We start from the raw sequence: 10,265 nt of genomic DNA on the forward strand, positions 1-10,265 counted from the left end.
CCATTTCGAGTGTAGGTCATAGACAACCACTAGGAAGCGTTGGTGATGAGGAACTCCCTGTGCTACCACATATGTCCAGCTGCAGGTGGTCCCAGGGCTGCGATGGCCAAGCAAGAGGTTGTAAGGGTGGGGGGGCCTGGTGACCAGTCTTACCGCTTAAGAGACAGGCGGCACAGTCTTTCACCAGGGCCTCGATGTCTTTATCTATCCCTGGCCACCACACTCGGTCTCTGCAGCGCTGCTTCAATTTCACAATTCCCAGGTGGCCCCCGTGAGCCATTGCCAAAACACGTGCACGTAAGTTGCTGGGGATGACTGTGCAGAGGCCACGTGCCACACAGGTGTCGTTCCAGCAGGACAGCTCCTGCCTTATTCTTGAAAATGCTGCCAGCCCTTCCGGCACCTCCCGAGGCAAGCCGTTCAGAATATAAACACGGAGCTGAGAAAGGACTGGGTCCTGTTCCGACGCCTCCCTCAGTTCTTGTAGTGATACGGCGGCCTGGAGGGGTGTGTGTAACATCTGGACAATGTCCTGTTTCACACGGTCCGTGTCGGTGTGGGTATGTGTGGCAGGGTGGGGTGGAGCAGAGCAGGACAGTAAATCTGCCAGGGCTGCAAAGACTCTGCTGAGGCGTTCATCGTGGCTCTCTGTGGTGGGCCCATGGATAACCACATCATCCAGGTTAATTTGCACCCCAGGTATACCAGCCAACACAGACACCATGATTTTTTGGAAACAGCTGGGGGCAGAGCTAAGTCCAAATGGCATACGTGTGTAACAAAACACACCTGCATGGGTCATGAAGGCTGTGAGGTTTCTGCTGCTGGGGTGCCGAGGCACTTGTAGGTAGCCCTGTCTAAGATCCAGTTTAGAGAACACAGTCAAGCCATGGAACTGAGCAATAAGCTCCTCTGAGGTAGGCAATGGGAACCTGTCCGGGATCACTGCCTTATTCACTGCTCGCAGGTTGACACACACCCGTAAGCCTCCTGATTTCTTCTGAGCCACCACCAGGTTCGAGACCCAGGGTGATGCATCCACTGGTTCGATAATGCCAGTGTCCAGCAGCTGCTTAAATTCAGCTGAGACACCATCACAGAAAGCCAGGGGGATGCGGCGAAGTGGTTGGATGACTGGCTTAACGGCGGGGTCCAGGAGAGGTTGGTGGGCAAAAGCAGTAAGGCAACGCAAGCCTTCAAACAGGGATGGCCACTTTTGCTGCCAAGGTGTGGAGATTGTAGTATTGTAGCTCCCTTCGTGTCCACTAGGGAGAATCCCAGAGCTGAGAACAAATCCAGACCCATCAGGTTGGCCCCACGACAGGCAACATGGAAGGTGAAGCTGGGTACCATCTTGTTGCCATACCCAACAGCCACTTGTAGGGAACCCACTAAGTCAATCTTTGAGTCGGCATAGCCACAGAGTGAAGCAGAGGGTGCAGAGAGTGGCAGCGCTTTGAAAAAAATACTGTATGTGTGCATGTTCAGAAGAGACACACTGGCACCAGTGTCCAAAAGCAGAGGGATACAAACATCATTTAGGCGCACTGAACACGTTTTAAATGAGACTGGTGCAGAGGAGACATTGTGAATGATAGTAGGTGCTTGGGCTGACTCAGATGGAGCAGAGCGGCAGACTGAAGCAAAATGATTGCGTTTACCACAGTTGTGGCACGTTTGTCCACGGGCTGGGCAGTTCTGTGCTATAGACGGATGAGCTGAAGATCCACAGTAATCACAGGGACGTGATGCTTGTGTTTGTGGCCGTGGCCGAGACCGCTGCTGGCGCCTCAGTAGCATAACTGCAGAGGAGTCTGCTGCCGCCTATGTGTCGTTCTGGCTGGGCTGTAAAATCGACGGGGGCATCGGAGAGGGGGCTGGGCAGTCCGTGAATGTTTGCTGTTTAGTCAGAGCCAACGCACATGCAGCTGCACTCTCTATTTGTAATGCAATCGTGATTGCTCAAGACAGTGATAAATCAGGAGGTAGTAGTACTATATCAGCCATCCTCGTCGTCAAATGTTATATTTGGTAAGGATCACACCAATACAAGCAGTTGCGTCAAATTATCATATCTTTTTTACTTAGTCCCTCTATTTTCAGACCCTACTAAACGAACCCATACATAGTCAGGCATAACAGAATGTTCCCGCACAATCAAACTATATGCGTCACTGAACACTAACTCCATGCATTACCAAAACAACACTTGTGAGAGAACATAACGATAACATCACAAATAAATGTCATGGCCTAATAAAAGATTTCTTTCATATTATTATAGACATTGCTTTCATTTAATTTTTTTATCTGTTTATTTCACCGTGTGTATTTATGAAAATGAGTAGCCTTTGTGTTACATGCTTTGTCAATCTTAAGATAATTTTTTATATTCCAATAAAAATACTGCAGGCTTTCTTCAGGTTATCACTTTATTAAAATTAAGCAAAACAAACGGTTTACTTTCACGAGCCGTCACGTATTTGCGAGCTTGTAGCGGGAATCTCATAAGTGAGAACGAGAACTTTAAAGCTTGCAGGCTTCCGTATGTCGACCGCCCGCAGCGTCTTCTGGGATTTTTAACGGTTCGATTCTCTCAAGTTTGCATTCGATGCATCCTCGATATCAAGAACACATCAGGGTTTCTTTCATGCATCCTCTGTTCTTGCGTTCTTGAGAATTGGAGTGAACTTCGACGGTTGATGATGACGTAGAGCAAGAACACAAGGACGCAAGATCGCTGAAGAACGCATACAAACAGCTGAGCCGGAAAGAGAATTGATTATTTCATTTTGTGAGTCTTTCGGGTTTTTGAGTCGTTCCTTAATCACGTGACAGACCCATACACTAACCAATCTTATTTCATTTGTCATTATGTCCTTTTTAGGCAATTATTATACCAGCAAACTCAAAATTAGATTAAAAATGAACAAACTAGGCTATAAATACTTTGTATTGTAGGATTGGATTATTATACTATTATATAGCCTAGTGTTTATGTACAGATAAACAGTCAAAAAGACAAATTAATCAATATTTTATTTATAACAGGGTTTTATTTATTTATAAAATAATAACACACCACAGATCCTCAAGAAAAAGTAACAAAAACATAGTGACAGAAATGTCAGAAATAGCGTATGGGTCTGTCACGTGATTAAGGAACTACTCAAAAACCCGAAAGACTCATGAAACGAACTAATCAATTCTCTTTCCGGCTCAGACTGCATTGGTTTAGCGTATGGGTCTGTCACATGATTAAGGAATGCCTTAAACCTGAAGACTTGTCAGACAAGAGGTGAGGTGAGTTTATCATAGACCCAGGTAAAGAATGGATTAATCTTTTCTGTATCTTATAGCATTGTAGTTTTGTACACCCAAAAGACAACATGTGCTGGTCCACAAGCACATCACCAGCATTACAACCTGATCCCAGCATGCAAAACATACCTTATGCTGGTCAACCAGCACACACACACTTCCCATGCTGGGAATCAGCAAACCAGCATCCCTGTTCTTAGCTTGCAAAACACAGGACTACCTTATGCCGGTGACCAGCAATGCTTATTTTTGTCTCTTTTGTTATGATGATCTATCCTACAATTTTCAGCTATACAACACTGTAAAATCAACCATATGTAAAAATAAATACAAACCCAATTCCAAAAAAGTTGGAACACCGTACAAATTGTGAATAAAAAAGGAATGCAATAATTTACAAATCTCATAAACTTATATTTTATTCACAATAGAATATAGATAACATATCAAATGTTGAAAGTGAGACATTTTGAAATGTCATGCCAAATATTGGCTCTTTTTGGATTTCATGAGAGCTACACATTCCAAAAAAGTTGGGAGAGGTAGCAATAAGAGGCTGGAAAAGTTAGATGTACATATAAGGAACAGCTGGAGGACCAATTTGCAACTTATTAGGTCAATTGGCAACATGATTGGGTATAAAAAGAGGCTTTCAGAGTGGCAGTCTCTCAGAAGTCAAGATGGGCAGAGGATCACCAATTCCCCCAATGCTGCGGCGAAAAATAGTGGAGCAATATCAGAAAGGAGTTTCTCAGAGAAAAATTGCAAAGAGTTTGAAGTTCAATCATCATCTACAGTGCACAATATCATCCAAAGATTCAGAGAATCTGGAACAATCTCTGTGCGTAAGGGTCAAGGCCGGAAAACCATACTGGATGCCCGCGATCTTTGGGCCCTTAGACGGCACTGCATCACATACAGCAATGCTACTGTAATGGAAATCACAACATGGGCTCAGGAATACTTCCAGAAAACATTGTTGGTGAACACAATCCACCATTTGCCATTGCCGGCTAAAAATCTATAGGTCAAAAAACATGTAACATATCTAAACATGATCCAGAAGCGCAGGCGTTTTCTCTGCAGCCTGCAGTCCAGATTTTTCACCCATAGAAAACATTTGGCGCATCATAAAGAGGAAGATGTGACAAAGAAGACCTAAGACAGTTGAGCAACTAGAAGCCTGTATTAGACAAGAATGGGACAACATTCCTTTTCCTAAACTTGAGCAACTTGTCTCCTCAGTCCCCAGACATTTGCAGACTGTTATAAAAAGAAGAGGGGATGCCACACAGTGGTAAACATGGCCTTGTCCCTGTGGTGTAAAAATAAGAAACCGGGCAAGAAATGTAGTGAACAACTCTCTGTTTACTCTTACTCTCCAATCTTCTCTTATCACACACAAACTGGGCAGAACCAATCATGCATAACAATCAGACATGCATTGTGATCACAGAACAGTCTCTCTTTTTATTAACAGTGCTTTTCCACCCTCTAGTGGACACAACATTTCCCCCCCCCTCTCCCCCCCTCCATCCCTCCCATGATCTCTCTAAACATGGAAGGTCGCAACAAAGTCTTTCAAGTGACATGGCCGGAATCTGGAACGCACCGGTCGTGGGAAGGAAAAGTCCTGACACTGGCCTGAAGGGCCCAGAGACTGTGGGGCCTGTGAAGTTAAGGGCAAGGTAAGGGATAGAGGGGGTGGAGGCAAAGAGGTGTCTAAGTCTTGCCTGCCAAATTGAGGTGTTGCAGTTCCCTGTTCCAGTGGGAGGAAGGTATGTGACAGATTTCCACTGTTTTGTGGGCAGACTCGGGTAGGCACAGCTACTTTACAAAGACGGCTAGCGTGCCATCGGGTACCATCCTCCAGGAGATAAGATGCCCTGCCAATCTGATGAGTAACCAACAAGGGAGTAGACCAGAACGAGGCCAATTTATTCCTCCTGTGTGGTTTGCGAACTCTCACCCAGTCTTGAACAGCAATACTGGTTCTTTGACACATCTGAGTCTGTCAAATCTTTGTTTCATTCTGCGCTGCTGGCGGGTGACGTGAGTTTTAACCCCAGGGGAGGGTCCCTTGGTTGTGGCAGGGCAGAGTCTGTCCAGTGGCAAAGTGAGTTCCCTGCCCAACATTAGGAAGGCAGGGGAGACCCCAGTGGTACTATGCTGTGAGGCCCGGTAGTGTAGCAATGTCAGACGAATGGCTTGGTTGAAAGAACACCCTTGTGCCAGGTGTGCCCTAAGGCCATTTTTCAAGGACTGGTGGAAACGTTCCACTCCTCCGTTGGCCTGGGGGTGGTAAAGGGTAGTGCGGATGTGTTGGATACCTTTGTTCTCCAGGTAAGAGGAGAAGTCCACTGAGATGAACTGAGGGCCGTAATCCGTTGTAATTGTTTGTGGAAGGCCCCAACGAGAGAACAGCGAGTCCAGAAAGTTCACAATGACCTGAGTGGTGACTGAACTGGTGGTGATTAGTTCTGGCCATTTGGAATGCAAATCATATGCTATCACCAGATATCGCTGGTTGTGGGGAACCCCATGAAATTCACCACAGATATCCATCTGCAGGTGCTGCCAAGGACGGGTAGGCCAGGTCAGGGGTCGGAGGGGCGGGTAGAGGTGGGTTGCCCGTTTTTCCACTCACAAGACAGGCTGAACAGTCTTTAACTAAAAGTTTGATTTCTCTGTCTATGCCAGGCCACCAGACTCTATCCCGGCAACGCTGTTTGAGCTTCACTATTGCAAGGTGCCCCTCGTGTGCCATTTTGAGCACACGCGCCCGAAGGGGCCATAGGACCACAGTGCAAAACCCACGTGCCACACGTGTCATTCCAGCAAGATAGTTCATCTTTGATGCGGGCAAATGGCTTCAGCTCTTCTGAGACATGTAAGGGCCAGCCTTCTCGGATGTAAGTGCGGAGCAGAGAGAAGACAGGGTCCTGTTCTGAAGCAGGTTTGAGCTCCTGTAGTGATACCACGCACTGCAGAGGTGTGTGTAGAAGCTGGATGATGTCTGTGTCAGGCCTAAAGTCTTCTGTTATTTCTAGAGCTGGGACAGAGCGGGACAAAAGGTCAGCCACCACGTTTTCAAGACCTGGAGTGAACTGAAGGCTGTAATTATACTGACGGAGCCGGTCATACCAGCGATGTAGTCTCAGTGGTCTGTGACCTGTTCCTGACGTTGCCAACAGTGTCACTAAGGCATGATGATCTGTCCTCAGAGTGAAATGGCGGCCATACAAGTACACGTGCCATCTTTCGCATGCCCATAGGCATGACAGCGCTTCCCGTTCACCCACTGAGTATCGTTGCTCTGTTGGGTTAAGGGCCCGAGAGGCAAAGGCTATAGGCTTTTCAACGCCCTCCTGTACCTGTGACAAAACAGCTCCGATGGCTGTGGCGGATGCATCGCAGGTGACCATGGTTTTACAGGAGGTGCTAAAGTGTGAAAGTATAGGAGGTGAAGTGAGTTGGGCCTTGAGAGCACGCACAGCCTCCGTACATGCCTGCGTCCACACCCAAGGCTCATCTTTCCGGAGTAGTTGCCGCAGTGGGGCAGTAGTGGCTGAATACTGAGGCAGAAACTTTAAGTAGTAGCCCATCATCCCTAGAAAGGAAGCCACCTGGGCAGGTGAGGTTGGTTCGGGGATGGACTGAATGGACTCCACATTAGACTGGAGTGGGGAAATGCCCTGTGCTGACAACTTGAACCCCACAAACTCGATGACGGGTACAGCAAAAAGACATTTTTCGCCATTTAAAGTTAGCCTGTGCTTACTGAGTGCATCAAAAACCCTGTTAAAGCGTTCATCATGGGTGTGCAGTATGGGCCCATGCACGACAATGTCAGCAAGGTAGATGACGACGCCTGGTATTCCCGCTACCACGGAGGTCATGACCTTTTGGAAACAGGAAGGGGCGGAGCTGAGGCCAAAAGGCATCCTAGTATAACGAAAAACTCCCTCATGTGTCACAAAAGTCGTCAGATTCCTGCTGTCAGCATGGAGGGGCACCTGCAGATAGCCTTCTCTAAGGTCCAGCTTAGAAAACACTGTGGAGCCATAGAATTGAGCCGTGAGTTTCTCCGTCGTTGGTAGCGGGTACTTATCTGGAATGACTGCCTTATTGACTTGCCGCAAGTCCACGCAGATGCGCAGAGCACCAGATTTTTTAGTGGCCACCAGGTTTGAGACCCAGGGTGACGCATCCACATGCTCAATGATGCCTGCTCGCAGCAGGCGCTGTAGTTCCGTTGAGACCCCCTCACGCATGGCCAGGGGAATACGGCGTAGTGGCTGAATTACAGGGCTGACAGCATGGTCAATGAGAGGCTGGTGCATAAATGAGGTGAGACAGCCCAGCCCATCAAACAGTGTTGGCCGCTGTTGCTGCCATTTTGTGGTCACAGCCAGGATAGCAGCCCCCTCCATATCCACTAGGGCAAACCCCAGCACGGTGAACAAGTCTAGTCCCATTAAATTTGCTCCTTTACAGGCCACTTGGAAGATGAATGAGGGCAATGTCTTCGCACTATAACGCACAGTCAATTTAAGTGAGCCCAGCAACCCAATTTTGGAATCACCATACCCGCACAGGGCCGTAGAAGGTGGGGCTAGGGGAAACGCGCTGAAGAACTGACTATAAGTGCTTGTATTGAGCAGGGACACACTGGCCCCTGTATCCAAAAGCAGTGGAACACTAACATCATTCAGGGCCATGGTGCATGATCTGAATGGCACAAGACATGAAGTTACATTGTGGATGATGGCAGGTGGGGACTGACTAGTGTGCGTATGTGATTTAGTTGGAGCTGAATGGCAGACACTAGCAAAATGATTTTGTTTTCCACAATTATGGCATGTCTGGCCCTGGGCTGGACAATTTTGGGCTCTGGTGAAATGAGAACGAGATCCACAATCAGCACAGGGCTGTTGTTGTTGGTGTGGTCGACGACGCTGTTGCCGCATGAGTTGCATTACTGAGTCAGGGGCATCTGCAGCCGCTTCTGCACCCTGTTCGGATGGCTGCTGGGCTGGTCCAGTTGTTTCCATAAATGTCATTTGGCTGTGAGTTGACTTATTTTGATTTGTGAGAGTAACCACACATTCAGCAGCGCTTTCCACTTGAAATGCTACAGCAATTGTCCTAGATAATGTCAAGTGATCCGGCTGTAACAGCAGGGTTTCTCTAAGTTTATTATCACTTGTGTGTTCAATCAGCTGATCGCGGATCATTTCATCGCGCAGCCCTCCGAATTTACAAGAATTTGCTAGCCCTCTCAGATTGGCCACATACTGATGCACAGACTCACCAGGAAGTTGATGGCGCCGGCAGAATATGAACCGCCGCAGCAGAACGCTCTGTGGAGCGGCGAAATATTTATTCAGGGCCGTTACAGACTGTTCATAAGTGTTTTCACCAGTGTCGCTGATTGTTCCGAGCACTCGCTGTCCTTCCGCCCCCAGGCAGTGTTGGAGAAGGGCTTTTTTTCGGGCCGCACTCACCTCTGAGGTCAGCCACGATGAGATATGTCTCAAAAGACTGCAGCCAACGGGGCCACGGAATCGGAGGTTCGCCTGGAAGAGCGAGGAAGGGCGGCGGTGGTGGTAGTGAAAAATCAGCCATCCTAGTCGCCAAAATGTGGTGTAAAAATAAGCTACCGGGCAAGAAATGTAGTGAACAACTCTCTGTTTACTCTTACTCTCCAATCTTCTCTTATCACACACAAACTAGGCAGAACTAATCATGCATAACAATCAGACATGCATTGTGATCACAGAATAGTCTCTCTTTTTATAAACAGTGCTTTTCCACCCTCTAGTGGACACAACAGTCCCAACTTTTTTGAGATGTGTTGATGCCATGAAATTTAAAAACAACTTATTTTTCCCTTAAAATGATACATTTTCTCAGTTTAAACATTTGATATGTCGTCTATGTTGTATTCTAAATAAAATATTGAAATTTGAAACTTCCACATCATTGCATTCTGTTTTTATTCGCAATTTGTACAGTGTCCCAACTTTCTTGGAATCGGGTTTGTAAATAAATAAGATTAAAAAATCATGCAAATGGTCAACAATGACTTTATGCAAGCATTATGTCTCCAAGATTAACAAAGACTGAATGCTGCCCTCTTGTGTATGTTTTCTGTGTTGTTCAATCTGTATGTGTGACAGTAAAACTGATAATGTTACAACTTATTAATGTAACATGGTTTCTTCGTGAATGTAATGTAGAGGTGGGTCTTACCAACAAAGTGTAAATCTGCTCAAACACAGGCATCTGTGACAAACAAAACACAGCTGTGCACACTAACTGCATTAATATATAAAATATAACCTATTTTACACTCTTGCAAGTTTTTTTTTTTTTTTTTTTCTCAGTCTTTTATCGGGATGACACAAACTACTAATGGATTTGAACCGGTTCATTCAAAGAAATTGTTTGAAAGAAATAAATTAGTCAGACTTTTAACTAAACAGTTAGTCAGACTTCTGAACTAAAGAGTACCATAACATTCAGGGCTGAACTGGGACAAAAAAAAAAATCAGTCCTGGCATTTTTCGTGCCTGGAAACAGTACTATTCTGCCCGAGTGAATGAGACCACGAGTGAGGTAGAGGAAGCAGGTGTGTGTCAAACTGTCAATTCGCCATCGGAGGGAAGGGAGACCATGCAAGAACATGTAGAAAGTATTGGTGTTTCACCAGGCTACTGTGGAAAATGAGTACTGGAATCGTTTCAGATATTTATATACATATTGAAATATCTATAATTTTTACAACATTAGCACACACACATATATATTATAGCTATATTACCCAAACACAACTAATTAATTAATTAATTAATTAATTAATTAATTGCCTAATAATAATAATAAATGTATTGGCCCCAAAGTGTGCCAGCCCACCGGGAAATTCCTGGTATTCCAGATAC

Source organism: Chanodichthys erythropterus, chromosome 13 (genome assembly GCF_024489055.1).
Source record: "Chanodichthys erythropterus isolate Z2021 chromosome 13, ASM2448905v1, whole genome shotgun sequence".
Classification (NCBI taxonomy): domain Eukaryota; kingdom Metazoa; phylum Chordata; class Actinopteri; order Cypriniformes; family Xenocyprididae; genus Chanodichthys; species Chanodichthys erythropterus.